Below are 15,546 nucleotides of genomic sequence, written 5' to 3' on the forward strand. Positions count from 1 at the left end.
AAATCAAGAAGGAGCATCAAGTGTTGATGGTCAACAACACCACTAGTTTCAAGAAAAAGGGCAAAGGGAAGAAGAAGGGGAACTTCAAAAAGAACGGCAAGCAAGTTGCTACTCAAGAGAAGAAACCCAACCTGGACCTAAGCCTGAAACTGAGTGCTTCTATTGCAAGCAGACTGGTCACTGGAAGCGGAACTGCCCCAAGTATTTGGCGGATAAGAAGGATGGCAAGGTGAACAAAGGTATATGTGATATACATGTTATTGATGTGTACCTTACTAATGCTCGTAGTAGCACCTGGGTATTTGATACTGGTTCTGTTGCTAATATTTGCAACTCGAAACAGGGACTACGGATTAAGCGAAGATTAGCTAAGGACGAGGTGACGATGCGCGTGGGAAATGGTTCCAAAGTCGATGTGATCGCAGTCGGCACGCTACCTCTACATCTACCTTTGGGATTAATATTAGACCTAAATAATTGTTATTTGGTGCCAGCGTTAAGCATGAACATTATATCTGGATCTTGTTTGATGCGAGACGGTTATTCATTTAAATCTGAGAATAATGGTTGTTCTATTTATATGAGTAATATCTTTTATGGTCATGCACCCTTAAAGAGTGGTCTATTTTTATTGAATCTCGATAGTAGTGACACACATATTCATAGTGTTGAAGCCAAAAGATGCAGAGTTGATAATGATAGTGCAACTTATTTGTGGCACTGCCGTTTAGGTCATATCGGTGTAAAGCGCATGAAGAAACTCCATACTGATGGACTTTTGGAACCACTTGATTATGAATCACTTGGTACTTGCGAACCGTGCCTCATGGGCAAGATGACTAAAACACCGTTCTCCGGTACTATGGAGAGAGCAACAGATTTGTTGGAAATCATACCTACAGATGTATGTGGTCCGATGAATATTGAGGCTCATGGCGGATATCGTTATTTTCTCACCTTCACACATGACTTAAGAAGATATGGGTATATCTACTTAATAAAACACAAGTCTGAAACATTTGAAAAGTTCAAAGAATTTCAGAGTGAAGTAGAAAATCATCGTAACAAGAAAATAAAATTCCTACGATCTGATCGTGGAGGAGAATATTTGAGTTACGAGTTTGGTGTACATTTGAAAAATTGTGGAATAGTTTCGCAACTCATGCCACCCGGAACACCATAGTGTAATGGTGTGTCGGAACGTCGTAATCGTACTTTACTAGATATGGTGCGATCTATGATGTCTCTTACTGATTTACCGCTATCGTTTTGGGGATACGCTCTAGAGACGGCCGCATTCACGTTAAATAGGGCACCATCAAAATCCGTTGAGACGACGCCTTATGAACTGTGGTTTGGCAAGAAACCAAAGTTGTCGTTTCTGAAAGTTTGGGGCTGCGATGCTTATGTGAAAAAGCTTCAATCTAATAAGCTCGAACCCAAATCGGAGAAATGTGTCTTCATAGGATATCCAAAGGAGACTATTGGATACACCTTCTATCACAGATCCAAAGGCAAGACTTTTGTTGCTAAATTCGGAAACTTTCTGGAGAAGGAGTTTCTCTCGAAAGAAGTGAGTGGGAGGAAAGTAGAACTTGACGAGGTAACTGTACCTGCTCCCTTATTGGAAAGCAGTGCATCACAGAAAACTGTTTCTGTGACACCTACACCAGTTAGTGAGGAAGCTAATGATGATGATCATGAAACTTCAGAACAAGATACTGCTGAACCTCGTAGATCAACTAGAGTGAGATCCGCACCAGAGTGGTACGGTAATCCTGTTCTGGAAGTCATGCTACTAGATCATGATGAACCTACGAAGTATGAAGAAGCGATGGTGAGCCCAGATTCCGCAAAATGGCTTGAAGCCATGAAATCTGAGATGGGATCCATGTATGAGAACAAAGTATGGACTTTGGTTGACTTGCCCGATGATCGGCAAGCAATTGTGAATAAATGGATCTTCAAGAAGAAGACTGACGCTGACGGTAATATTACTGTCTACAAAGCTCGACTTGTCACAAAAGGTTTTCGGCAAGTTCAAGGGATTGACTACGATGAGACCTTCTCACCCGTAGCGATGCTTAAGTCTGTCCGAATCATGTTAGCAATTGCCGCATTTTATGATTATGAAATTTGGCAGATGGATGTCAAAACTGCATTCCTGAATGGATTTCTGGAAGAAGAGTTGTATATGATGCAACCAGAAGGTTTGTCGATCCAAAGGGAGCTAACAAAGTGTGCAAGCTCCAGCGATCCATTTATGGACTGGCGCAAGCCTCTCGGAGTTGGAATAAACGCTTTGATAGTGTGATCAAAGCATTTGGTTTTATACAGACTTTTGGAGAAGCCTGTATTTACAAGAAAGTGAGTGGGAGCTCTGTAGCATTTCTGATATTATATGTGGATGACATATTACTAATTGGAAATGATATAGAATTTCTGGATAGCATAAAGGGATACTTGAATAAGAGTTTTTCAATGAAAGACCTCGGTGAAGCTGCTTACATATTAGGCATTAAGATCTATAGATATAGATCAAGACGCTTAATTGGACTTTTACAAAGCACATACCTTGACAAAATTTTGAAGAAGTTCAAAATGGATCAAGCAAAGAAAGGGTTCTTGCCTGTGTTACAAGGTGTGAAGTTGAGTAAGACTCAATGCTCGACCACTGCAAAAGATAGAGAGAAAATGAAAGATGTTCCCTATGCTTCAGCCATAGGCTCTATCATGTATGCAATGCTGTGTACCAGACCTGATGTGTGCCTTGCTATAAGTCTAGCAGGAAGGTACCAAAGTGATCCAGGAGTGGATCACTGGACAGCGGTCAAGAACATCCTGAAATGCCTGAAAAGGACTAAGGATATGTTTCTCATATATGGAGGTGACAAAGAGCTCATCGTAAAAGGTTACGTTGATGCAAGCTTTGACACTGATCCGGACGATTCTAAATCGCAAACCGGATACGTGTTTACATTAAACGGTGGAGCTGTCAGTTGGTGCAGTTCTAAACAAAGCGTTGTAGCGGGATCTACATGTGAAGCGGAGTACATAGCTGCTTCGGAAGCAGCAAATGAAGGAGTCTGGATGAAGGAGTTCATATCCGATCTAGGTGTCATACCTAGTGCATCGGGTCCAATGAAAATCTTTTGTGACAATACTGGTGCAATTGCCTTGGCAAAGGAATCCATATTTCACAAGAGAACCAAGCATATCAAGAGACGCTTCAATTCCATCCGGGATCTAGTCCAGGTGGGAGACATAGAGATTTGCAAGATACATACGGATCTGAATGTTGCAGACCCGTTGACTAAGCCTCTTCCACGAGCAAAACATGATCAGCACCAAGGCTCCATGGGTGTTAGAATCATTACTGTGTAATCTAGATTATTGACTCTAGTGCAAGTGGGAGACTGAAGGAAATATGCCCTAGAGGCAATAATAAAGTTATTATTTATTTCCTTATATCATGATAAATGATTATTATTCATGCTAGGATTGTATTAACCGGAAACATAATACATGTGTGAATACATAGACAAATAGAGTGTCACTAGTATGCCTCTACTTGACTAGCTCGTTAATCAAAGATGGTTATGTTTCCTAACCATGAACAAGGAGTTGTTATTTGATTAACGGGATCACATCATTAGGTGAATGATATGATTGACATGACCCATTCCATTAGCTTAGCACCCGATCGTTTAGTATGTTGCTATTGCTTTCTTCATGACTTATACATGTTCCTATGACTATGAGATTATGCAACTCCCGTTTGCCGGAGGAACACTTTGTGTGCTACCAAACGTCACAACGTAAATGGGTGATTATAAAGGTGCTCTACAGGTGTCTCCAAAGGTACATGTTGGGTTGGCGTATTTCGAGATTAGGATTTGTCACTCCGATTGTCGGAGAGGTATCTCTGGGCCCTCTTGGTAATATACATCACATAAGCCTTGCAAGCATTGCAACTAATGAGTTAGTTGTGATATGATGTATTACGGAACGAGTAAAGAGACTTGCCGGTAACGAGATTGAACTAGGTATTGAGATACCGACGATCGAATCTCGGGCAAGTAACATACCGATGACAAAGGGAACAACGTATGTTGTTATGCGGTCTGACCGATAAAGATCTTCGTAGAATATCTAGGAGCCAATATGAGCATCCAGGTTCCGCTATTGGTTATTGACCGGAGACGTGTCTCGGTCATGTCTACATTGTTCTCGAACCCGTAGGGTCCGCACGCTTAAGGTTTCGATGACAGTTATATTATGAGTTTATGAGTTTTGATGTACCGAAGTTAGTTTGGAGTCCCGGATGTGATCACGGACATGACGAGGAGTCTCGAAATGGTCGAGACATAAAGATTGATATATTGGACGGCTTTATTCGGACACCGGAAGTGTTCCGGGTGATTTCGGAGAAAACCGGAGAGCCGGAGGGTTACCGGAACACCCCCCCCCCCCCCCCCGGAGAAGTAATGGGCCATATGGGTCTTAGTGGAGAGAGAGAGGGGCAGTCAAAGGTGGGCCACGCGCCTCCTCCCCCTGGTCCGAATTGGACTAGGAGAGGGGGGCGGCGCCCCCCTTTCCCTCTCCCTCCGCACTTCTTTCCCCTCCTACTAGGAGGAGGACTCCTCCTTGGCACGCCATAGAGGGCCGGCCGGCCTCCTCCCCTTGATCCTTTATATACGGGGGCAGGGGGCACCCCAAGACATACAAGTTGATCCACGTGATCATATTCTTAGCCGTGTGCGGTGCCCCCTTCCACCATAGTCCTCGATAATATTGTAGCGGTGCTTAGGCGAAGCCCTGCGATGGTAGTGCATCAAGATTGTCACCACGCCGTCGTGCTGACGGAACTCTTCCCCGACACTTTGCTGGATTGGAGTCCGGGGATCGTCATCGAGTTGAACGTGTGCTAGAACTCGGAGGTGCCGTAGTTTCGGTGCTTGATCGGTCGGGTCGTGGAGACGTACGACTACATCAACCAAACGCTTCCGTTGTCGATCTACAAGGGTACGTAGATCACACTCTCGCCTCTCGTTGCTATGCATCACCATGATCTTGCGTGTGCGTAGGAAAATTTTTGAAATTACTACGTTCCCCAACATATATATATATATATATAGCGATCGCTTCATAAACAAATCACGTTTGGAATACAAATAGTTATATTCATATTGATTCACTACATAAACTTTGGTATAAGAAAACAAAAAAATAGGTTATAAGACCAAAAATATCGCATTTTTATGTATGTTTTTACGTTCGTAACTTTACATAACATAAAGTATTTTTTACGGCGAGTACATATTTTCTTACGTTATTTTTTACGTATGAAATAGGACAAAATTTACGAAACCTAAAAATACGGTGCATTGATATCAAAATAGATTTGGAATGAAGAATAACTATGCCTCACCTAAGGTAACGAATAGCGCGACCCTATGTTGCGCTATAGTGAGCGAGAGCGCAAAGGCCTAATCCTGTGCTCCGACCGCTATACGCTAGCGTGTGCCGCTCGGCCGAACAAGCGATTGCTAATGATGGTAAAACCATTCACAAGAAAAAGTAACACTATTTAATTCCTTACTACATGCCACAGACAACTCCTCTGTTTCGTAAGACCATGGTAAAAATGCCTAAATGTATAGTAATGTAATTAATTATGTTACCGTCAACCATATGCCATCCTCAACCCCGTATATGTAACATCCCAAATTTTTAATTTGGAATGTTATACACTAGATCATCTTTGCATAGCATATTTTATTGCATTTTGGCTGATCCTAGAAAATTTCACGCAACTCAAGGACCCTCGGAGAGAGTTGGGGATTTCATTATTTTCATATTTGAATTTTTTTAAATTTTGAAAATAGGATCATTTGATTTTATTTATTTTATCTTCAATTATTTCTATTACAAAAATATGAGAGAGGGAATAAAATGACTTTCCCAAAATAAAAAAATATTGAGGATTTAATAAAAAAATCAAATAAGATTTTATTTTGGTTTTATTTGCTATTTTATTTGAATTTAGGAAAAATGTGTGTTTTAAAAATGGCATTTAGGCCCCAAATAAATGTTCATCCTGTGTGGCTTGATTTTAGAAGCCTGGAAAAAATTATTTCAGAATTTTTGGAGTCTGTTTAGTATTCCTTTTGTTTTTTTCTGAGCGTAATTATTTAAAAAAAAGTCCAAACCGACTCTAGGCCGTAACCGGCTAGGACTCCGCCTGGCCGAGCCTTTAAATAGTGCCGCCGAGGCCCGAGCCAGCCCAAAGCCGCCCCGCCCCCAAACCCTAACCCTAGCGCCGCCCGCGCCGCCGCCCCGCACCGCCCCGCGGCCGCGCTGCCACGCCGCCCCGCCGCCCCGCCGGACCGCCGGATCCGCCGCCGCCGGAGGTAGTTTTTCTTGCCGCCGATTTTTTTAGAAAACCGATCGGTTTTCCGTCGGTTTGTTCGGTTTTTTTTAGTTTCGTTTTTTAATAGATCGGTTTTTCCGGTTTATTTAATTAGCGAGCGTTCGCCCGTTCGTTCGTTTTAACTAACGCGTTCATCGTTTAGGCCCAGATAACGAACGTTCATTCGTTAATCTGTTCGTCGTTTTTCTTTTTCTTGAATTAAATCCGCGATTTTTCTTATCGCGATTCCTGATCCGATTTTTGTTTTAGTCTAACTTTTCGCTCGTTTATCGAAATCAGACGATTCAAGCGCCTGGAGTTTCGTCTCGAAACCCTCTTTCCGTTTAACCAACTCAAACAAGTTTGTGCCACTGTAAAAATTGCCCTAGATCCAGAATAGTAAACGAAGCTTGTTTCTTTTGCCGTTTGTCTTTTGTTGCTTCGTTCAATTTGATTCTTTTTGCCAACCGGAGTTCTTAAGTTGAACTTTCTGGTTAGATCTCTTATTCGAGTTTTACCTGTGCATTAGTTGAGTACTTATTGTATGCTTGTTTGTTTGCGATAGAGTACCCGGAGTGCGCCGCTTGCTACTTCGAATCGCTAGGTTTTGCGGATCATCAGCAAGACAAGTAACACTTTGATCATACTTCTAACTACCCAGTTTTTATTGCATTAGACCAATCCTCACACATTGCATGATTAAGATCTAATTAAATTGTGGGTTTGGGAAGTAGATGAGGTAGTACCTATTACCTGTTATTATCAAACATTTGGGAGTTACTTCTACATTGCTTATTATGCTATGCTATGCTAGTAGACGTGGATTGGGTGAGTGTATCCATGACAGATATGAGATTGTTAAATTAATGGTTTATCTAAGGTGGCAACTTAAATACACATCTGGGTGGATACCGCCACCCAGGCTCAAAGGGATCATGAGGTTATTCATGCTAGAAACTTCCGTGTGCAGCCACAAGCTACTATGGGCTCTAGCATAGTTGACTAAGTTGTGCGAACTCTTACAGTGGTAGACTAGCAGATGTAGGGGAAAGTAGGTGTAACGGTCTACCCGATCGTAAGGTGCTAGCGCTTCTGAAAGACTATGTCTCAGTCATCCGTTTCTCAAACATCATGTAGTGCAAGAAATCAAATGGAGGAGATCGAGTCTTGTGGGGAAAAGTGCGCAAACCTCTGCAGAGTGTATAAACTAATCATGGTTAGCTGTGTCCCCGGTTATGAACATCTTGAGTATCTAGTACTTGAATTATCATATAAATCTCATCATGTTACTCTAAAATTAATTTTGTTGGGTTTTGTTTAATGATGATGCTTAATTGGGATTGAGAATGATGTCAACCATTCTCAATGTTTAACAACTACCTTGATAGTTAAATAAAATTTATTCCTTTGCAGTAGGAAAAAAACTGGCTTTACGCAAAACTGTAACCATAGAGCTTTCCACCAGCCAAATATGCATATAGTATAGCCTATTTCATTCCATTACTCTCTATGTGTTACATTGCCAGCATATTCCATGTGTTGGCCCGTTTCGGGCTGCAACGTTAATGTTGCAGACTTTTCAGACGACGATTAAGGTGCCTTTAGGTCGTAGTTCTATACTCAGTGATGCCATTGGAGTTGATGGACTCACTTATCTTTCAAGCCTTCCACTGTTATCGTTATTAGATGGCCTTAAGCCATATTTATTGTAATAAGTTCTCTTTTGAGACACTCGATATAATAAGTGTGTGATTGCTACTCTGTTATAAATCCTTCAAGTATTGTGTGGTGTCAGCATTACTGATCCAGGGATGACACCTGAGCACAGAGATTGGACCGTTTCAGGTCTGGTCGCTATAAGATGGTATCAGAGCACACGCTGACTGTAGGACACGACCACTAAGCTAAAGACCTAGATCACCACTCACTCTCTTCTCTTTCTGACTTCTCATCTTTTCTACTCTTTTAGGATGGCGGATGCAAGGGACAAGTTCACGCAACCGGATGAAGATACACCCTTTGGACGTCACTTGAAGGAAGTCACTAGATACCTGAACATAGGAGTACCAAGCTTCACCGGAACCTACAACGCCACTCTACCTGAAGAAGAGCGCCGGATGATTCAAGTTCATGTTCCAGGAAGGACGTTCATGCCAGTCACTGAGCCCATAGAGTTTTCTTTTGATGCACCAACTTGGAGTCTAGGAAAGAGCATGGCAGCTCACATCGCCATGGGACGCATTGGAGAAGTTTACGCAATGATCTCAAGGATACTATCTACCAGATTTATGGGCGCCGAGATGAGCACTGGGAGATGATCAGCACCAGGAAGGATAGATCAGTTGCAGCTTTTATCCAGGAGTTAAACCAACACATTCGACGTCAGGAGAACCAGATGTGCGCCGACATCATAGATCTGAAGAAGGCGAGGACAAGAATCAAGTAACTGGAGGAAGAACTCAAGGCTACACGTGAAGATTATGAAGAGGAAATCAAAGTATTAGTGGAGAAGAATGACGATCTGATCAAGAAGATTAGAATATTTATGGGAGGCCCTACACCAGTAGAGGAAGACGAAGAACACAAGGAGATTCGTCCGGAAGACTACATCATCATCGACGACACCGACTCGGATCCAGATGATAGTGATGATGACTATGTTGATGAAGCTGGAGCAGATATCATGGAGTCTGCAACTGAAGAATATTTCTAGTAGACTACCCCATCAGTAGTAGTAGTCCACCATGTAAATATAGTAGTCCGAGCACTTTTGCGATAGTAGATCAATTGTATGCCCTTGTTTGATTGATTGAATGAAGTGAATTGTTTGCTTTTGCCTCATGTGCATATGGGTAGTGTTTTCTCTTTAGACCCCCTCTATTCTTAAATCTCATCTTTTCTAAACCCTCATATGCCTCCGAGACGTGACCCCGGATTTACCTTCCCACCGGAGCTCACTTAGTTGATCCAGCAGCAGAACACATTGATGCAGTTGCTAGTCCAGAATCAGAATCAGGGGAACAACAACAACAACAACCCACCACCACCACCACCTGTTGATCACTTAGCCCGTTTTCTTAGGCTGAATCCACCGGTGTTTTCCAGTAGCACCGAGCCGATAGTAGCAGATGATTGGCTCCGCAAGACAGCTAGAGAGTTGACCACAGCAGGCTGCACAGATGCGGAAAAGGTGAAGTTTGCCGCACATCAGCTTGAAGGACCCGCAGCCTCATGGTGGGAGAATTTCACAGCCACTTTCCCTATCGACACTGTCACGTGGGACCAGTTTCAGCAGGCTTTTCGTACTGCCCATGTTTCAGCAGGAGCTATGGCTATGAAGAAGCGAGAGTTTCGCAACTTGCGCCAAGGAGGACGGATAGTTGGCCAGTATGTGGAGGACTTTAGTAAGTTAGCACGTTATGCCCCAGATGACGTTGCTACAGATGCAGCTAAGTAGGAGAAGTTTCTGGAAGGACTGAATGATGAGTTGAGCATGCAGTTGATGGTAGCAACCTTCAACAACTACCAGGAGTTGGTAGATCATGCTCTTATGATTGAAGGGAAGCAGCAGCAGATTGAGAATCGCAAGAGGAAGTATGGACAAGGGAAGTACAATTCAGGAGCTCAGCAGAAGCCACGTTTTACCCCTAGACCGGGAGGACATTTTCAGCATACCCATGGAGGAGGTAGCTCGCACAACCACAATGGAACCAAGAATGATATTGGGAATGTAGGAAGCAACGGCCAGAACCGCACCAACCCATCAACCCTAGCCAAGAGAGACCTGAGCCAAGTCACTTGTTTCAAGTGCCAAAAGACCGGACATTATGCCAATGAATGTCCTGAATTCCAGAATGGAAATGGTAATGGAAGCTCTGGAAAGAAGCCGAACCCTTTCAGTAGGGGACAGGTGAACCACGTTAACGTGGAGGAGGTTGAAGAGTAGCCGGATGCAGTAATCGGTAAGTTTTTGGTTAAGTCATTTACTGCACTTGTTCTTTTTGATACTGGTGCATCGCATTCATACATATCAAGGGGATTTGTGGATAAGTATAACCTACCCACCAAAGTTCTTAGAACACCTATGTTAGTAAGCTCACCAGGAGCGGAGTATATGGCTAGCCAAGGATGTTTTCAAGTGCCATTGAGTATAGGTAGGCATGTGTTTCCCGCGGATTTAATCATTTTGGAATCACAAGGATTGGATGTAATTTTGGGTATGGATTGGCTATCGATGTATGGAGAAAACATCGATTGCGCCAGTAAGTCGATCTTGCTTACCACCCCAGAAGGGAGAAGGATCAAGTATGTATCCCGGCATGTGCCGAAGAGGACTCAAGAAATTGTCTAACAGGAGTTGTGCAGGAGGAAGTACCAGTAGTGAAGGATTTCCCTGATGTATTTCCAGAAGAGTTGTCAGGCATGCCACCGGATAGATATATTGAGTTTTTGATTGAGCTTTTGCCAGGCATAGAGCCAATATCAAAGAAACCATATAGGATGCCCGCAAAGGATTTGGTGGAGATTAAGAAGCAGATTAAGGAGTTACTGGATAAAGGATATATTCGCCCAAGTTCTTCACCTTGGGGATCGCCAGTACTTCTAGTGGAGAAGAAGGATGGATTGTTAAGGATGGTTGTTGATTATCGAGGATTAAATGAAGTAACCATCAAGAACAAGTATCCACTACCGATGATCAATGATCTGTTTGATCGATTGCAAGGAGCTAAGGTATTTTCCAAGATCGATCTGCGATCATGATACCACCAGTTGAAGATTCGAGAACATGATATACCTAAAACGGCTTTTACCACCAGGTATGGGCTGTACGAATATACCGTTATGTCATTTGGTCTGACTAACGCACCTGCATATTTTATGAACATGATGAACAAGGTGTTTATGGAGTTTCTGGATAAGTTTGTCATAGTGTTCATTGATGATATTCTGGTTTACTCGAAGAATGAAGAGGAGCATAAGGAGCATTTGCGTTTGGTTCTTGGAAAATTCAGAGAACATCAATTATATGCCAAATTTAGCAAATGTGAGTTTTGGTTGAAGGAAGTTGGATTTCTCGGACACGTTATATCTGGAGAAGGTATAGCAGTAGATCCCACTAAGGTTGATACCGTGACAAATTGGGAAGCCCCAACAACAGTTGGAGAGATCCGGAGTTTTCTTGGACTCGCAGGATACTACCGGAGATTCATTGAGAATTTCTCAAAGATTGCGAAGCCTATGACGGAGGTGTTGAAAAAGGACACCAAGTTCATATGGACTGAGGAATGTGAGGCTAGTTTCCAGGAGTTGAAGAAACGTTTGGTTACATCACCTGTGTTGATTTTGCCAGATCAGACCAAGGATTATGAGGTGTATTGTGACGCTTCACGTCGAGGACTTGGAGCAGTGCTTATGCAGGAAGGAAGAGTTGTTTCCTATGCCTCACGACAGCTTAAGCCTCATGAGTTAAATTATGCTACGCATGATTTGGAGTTAGTAGCCGTAGTGCATGCATTGAAAACCTGGAGACATTTTCTCATTGGAAACCATTGTGAGGTGTACACGGATCACAAGAGTTTGAAGTATATTTTCACGCAGAAGGAGTTGAATCTCAGGCAAAGGAGATGGTTGGAGCTCATCAAGGATTATGATATGAAATTGCATTATCACCCCGAAAAGGCTAACGTAGTAGCCGATGCGCTGAGCCGTAAAAGCCATGTCAACACCCTAATGACAGGAGATTTACCAAGGGAGTTAGCCAAAAATCTTCGAGAGCTATGTTTGGAAATAGTTCCAAGAGGCTATGTAGCAGCATTGGAGATCCAGTCTACTTTGATGGATAAGATCAGGGACGCCCAGAAGACTGACAAGGAGATTGCCTCTATAAAGGAGAAAATGAGCAAAGGAAAAGCTAAGGGATTTCGTGAGGATGAGCACGATACCTTATGGTTTGAAGATCGTGTTTATGTGCCTAATGATTCGGAGATCAGGAAGTTAATTCTGCAAGAGGCCCATGATTCACCATATTCGAATCACCTAGGAAATACCAAGATGTATTTGGATTTGAAGGATACTTTCTGGTGGACCGGAATGAAGAAGGATATTGCGGAGTATGTAGCAGTTTGTGATGTATGTCAGAGAGTAAAGGCAGAGCATCAGAAGCCAGCAGGATTGCTACAGCCATTGCCGATACCCGAATGGAAGTGGGATAAGTTAGGCATGGATTTTATTACGGGTTTACCCAGAACTCGTTCATGCTATGAATCAATATGGGTTGTAGTCGATCGTTTGACAAAGGTAGCTCATTTCATTCCAGTGAAGACTACCTATACTAGTGCAAAGTTGGCAAATATATACATGACCAGAATCGTATGTCTGCATGGAGTTTCAAGGAGCATTGTATCAGATAGAGGAACCCAATTTACCTCAAAGTTCTGGAATCGGTTGCATGAAACTTTGGGTACCAGACTGGAGTTTAGTACAGCTTTCCATCCGCAGACAGATGGACAGACCGAGAGAGTCAATCAGATTTTGGAGGATATGCTAAGAGTTTGTGCGCTAGATTACGGATCTAGTTGGGACGATAATTTGTCATATGCAGAGTTCTCTTACAACAACAATTATCAATCCAGTTTGAAGATGGCCCCTTTCGAAACCTTGTACGGAAGGAGGTGCAGGACCCCATTGTCTTGGGATGAAGTTGGAGACCGCCAGTTGTTTGGACCGGATCTGATAAAGGAGTCTGAACAGAAAGTGAAATTGATTCGCGATAGGCTCAAGGTAGCTCAGTCCAGGCAGAAGAGCTACGCAGATTCAAAACGCAAGGAGACAGTTTACGAAGTCGGAGACCGAGTTTATCTTCATGTATCACCACTTTAAGGAGTTAAGCGTTTTGGAGTTAAGGGAAAGTTAGCGCCACGTTTTGTAGGCCCATACAAAGTTTTGGAGCGTATGGGAGAAGTAGCCTACAAGTTGGAGTTGCCCGAAGGATTGTCAGAAGTTCACAACGTGTTCCACGTTTCCCAGTTAAAGAAGTGCCACGCAGAAATGGCTGAAATACCGCTGAGAGATACAGTGCCGCTGGAAGCGATTCAGTTGGACAGTGATTTGACCTATGAGAAGAAACCAGTTAAGATTCTAGAGTATGCCAGTCGAGTCACCCGCGGCAAGGTCATCAAGTTTTGCAAGGTTCAGTGGAGCCACCACACGGAGGATGAAGCCACCTGTGAACAAGAGGAAGACTTGCTGAAGGACCACCCTCACCTATTTTCTAGCCAACCCGAATCTCGAGGGCGAGATTCATCTTAAGGGGGGTAGGTTTGTAACATCCCAAATTTTCAATTTGGAATGTTATACACTAGATCATCTTTGCATAGCATATTTTATTGCATTTTGGCTGATCCTAGAAAATTCTACGCAACTCAAGGACCCTCGGAGAGAGTTGGGGATTTTGTTATTTTCATATTTGAGTTTTCTCAAATATTGAAAATAGAATCATTTGATTTTATTTATTTTATCTTCAATTATTTCTATTAAAAAAATATGAGAGAGGGAATAAAATGACTTTCCCAAAATAAAGAAATATTAAGGATTTAATAAAAATTCAAATAAGATTTTATTTTGGTTTTATTTGCTGTTTTATTTGAATTTAGGAAAAATGCGCGTTTTTCAAATTTGCATTTAGGCCGCAAATAAATGTTCATCCTGTGCGGCTTGATTTTAGAAACCGGGGAAAATTTATTTCGGGATTCTTGGAGTCCGTTTAGTATTCCTTTTGTTTTTTTTAACGTAATTATTTTAAAAAAAGTCCGAACCGACTCTGGGCCGTAACCGACCAGGACTCCGCCTGGCCGGGCCTTTAAATAGTGCCACCGAGGCCCGAGCCAGCCCAAAGCCGCCCCGCCCCCAAACCCTAACCCTAGCGCCGCCCGCCGCTGCCGCCCGCGCCGCCTCGCCGCACCTCCCCGCCGCCCCGCCGCTGCGCCGCCGCGCTGCCTCGCCGGACCGCCGGATCCGCCGCCGCCGGAAGTAGTTTTTCTTGTCGCCAGTTTTTTTTAGAAAACCGATCGGTTTTCTGTTTGTTTGTTCGGTTTTTTTAAAATTTCGTTTTTTAATAGATCGGTTTTTCCGATTTATTTAATTAACGAGCGTTCGCCCGTTTGTTCGTTTTAATGAACGCGTTCATCGTTTAGGCCCAGATAACGAACGTTCGTTCGTTAATCTGTTCGTCATTTTTCTTTTTCTCGGATTAAATCCGTGATTTTTCTGATCGCGATTCCTGATCCAATTTTCATTTTAGTCTAACTTTTCGCTCGTTTATCGGAATCAGGCGATTCAAGCGCCTGGAGTTTCGCCTCGAAACCCTCTTTCCGTTTAACCAACTCAAACAAGTTTTTGCCACTGTAAAAATTGCCCTAGATCCAGAATATTAAATGAAGCTTGTTTATTTTGCCGTTTGTCTTTCGTTGCTTCGTTCGATTTGATTCTTTTTGCCAACCGGAGTTCTTAAGTTGAACTTTCTGGTTAGATCTCTTATTCGAGTTTTACCTGTGCATTAGTTGAGTACTTATTGTATACTTGTTTGTTTGCGATAGAGTAACCGGAGTGCGCCGCTTGCTACTTTGAATCGCTAGGTTTTGCGAATCATCAGCAAGGCAAGTAACACTTTGATCATACTTCCAACTACCTAGTTCTTATTGCATTAGATCAATCCTCACACATTGTATGATTAGGATCTAATTAAGTTGTGGGTTTGGGAAATAGATGAGGTAGTACCTATTACCTGTTATTATCAAACCTTTGGAAGTTACTTCTATGTTGCTTATTATGCTATGCTATGCTAATAGACGTGGATTGGGTGAGTGTATCCATGACAGATGTGAGATTGTTAAATTAATGGTTTATCTAGGGTGGCAATTTAAATACACATCTGGGTGGATACCGCCACCCAGGCTCAAAGGGATCATGAGGTTATTCATACTAGAAACTTCCGTGTGCAGCCACAAACTACTATGGCTCTAGCATAGTTGACTAAGTTCTGCAAACTCTTACAGTGGTAGACTAGCAGATGTAGGGGAAAATAGGTGTAACGGTCTACCCGATCGTAAGGTGCTAGCGCTTCTGAAAGGCTATGT

Source organism: Triticum urartu, chromosome 2A (assembly GCF_056163025.1).
Source record: "Triticum urartu cultivar PI428250 chromosome 2A, HENAU_Tu73, whole genome shotgun sequence".
Taxonomy (NCBI): Eukaryota; Viridiplantae; Streptophyta; class Magnoliopsida; order Poales; family Poaceae; genus Triticum; species Triticum urartu.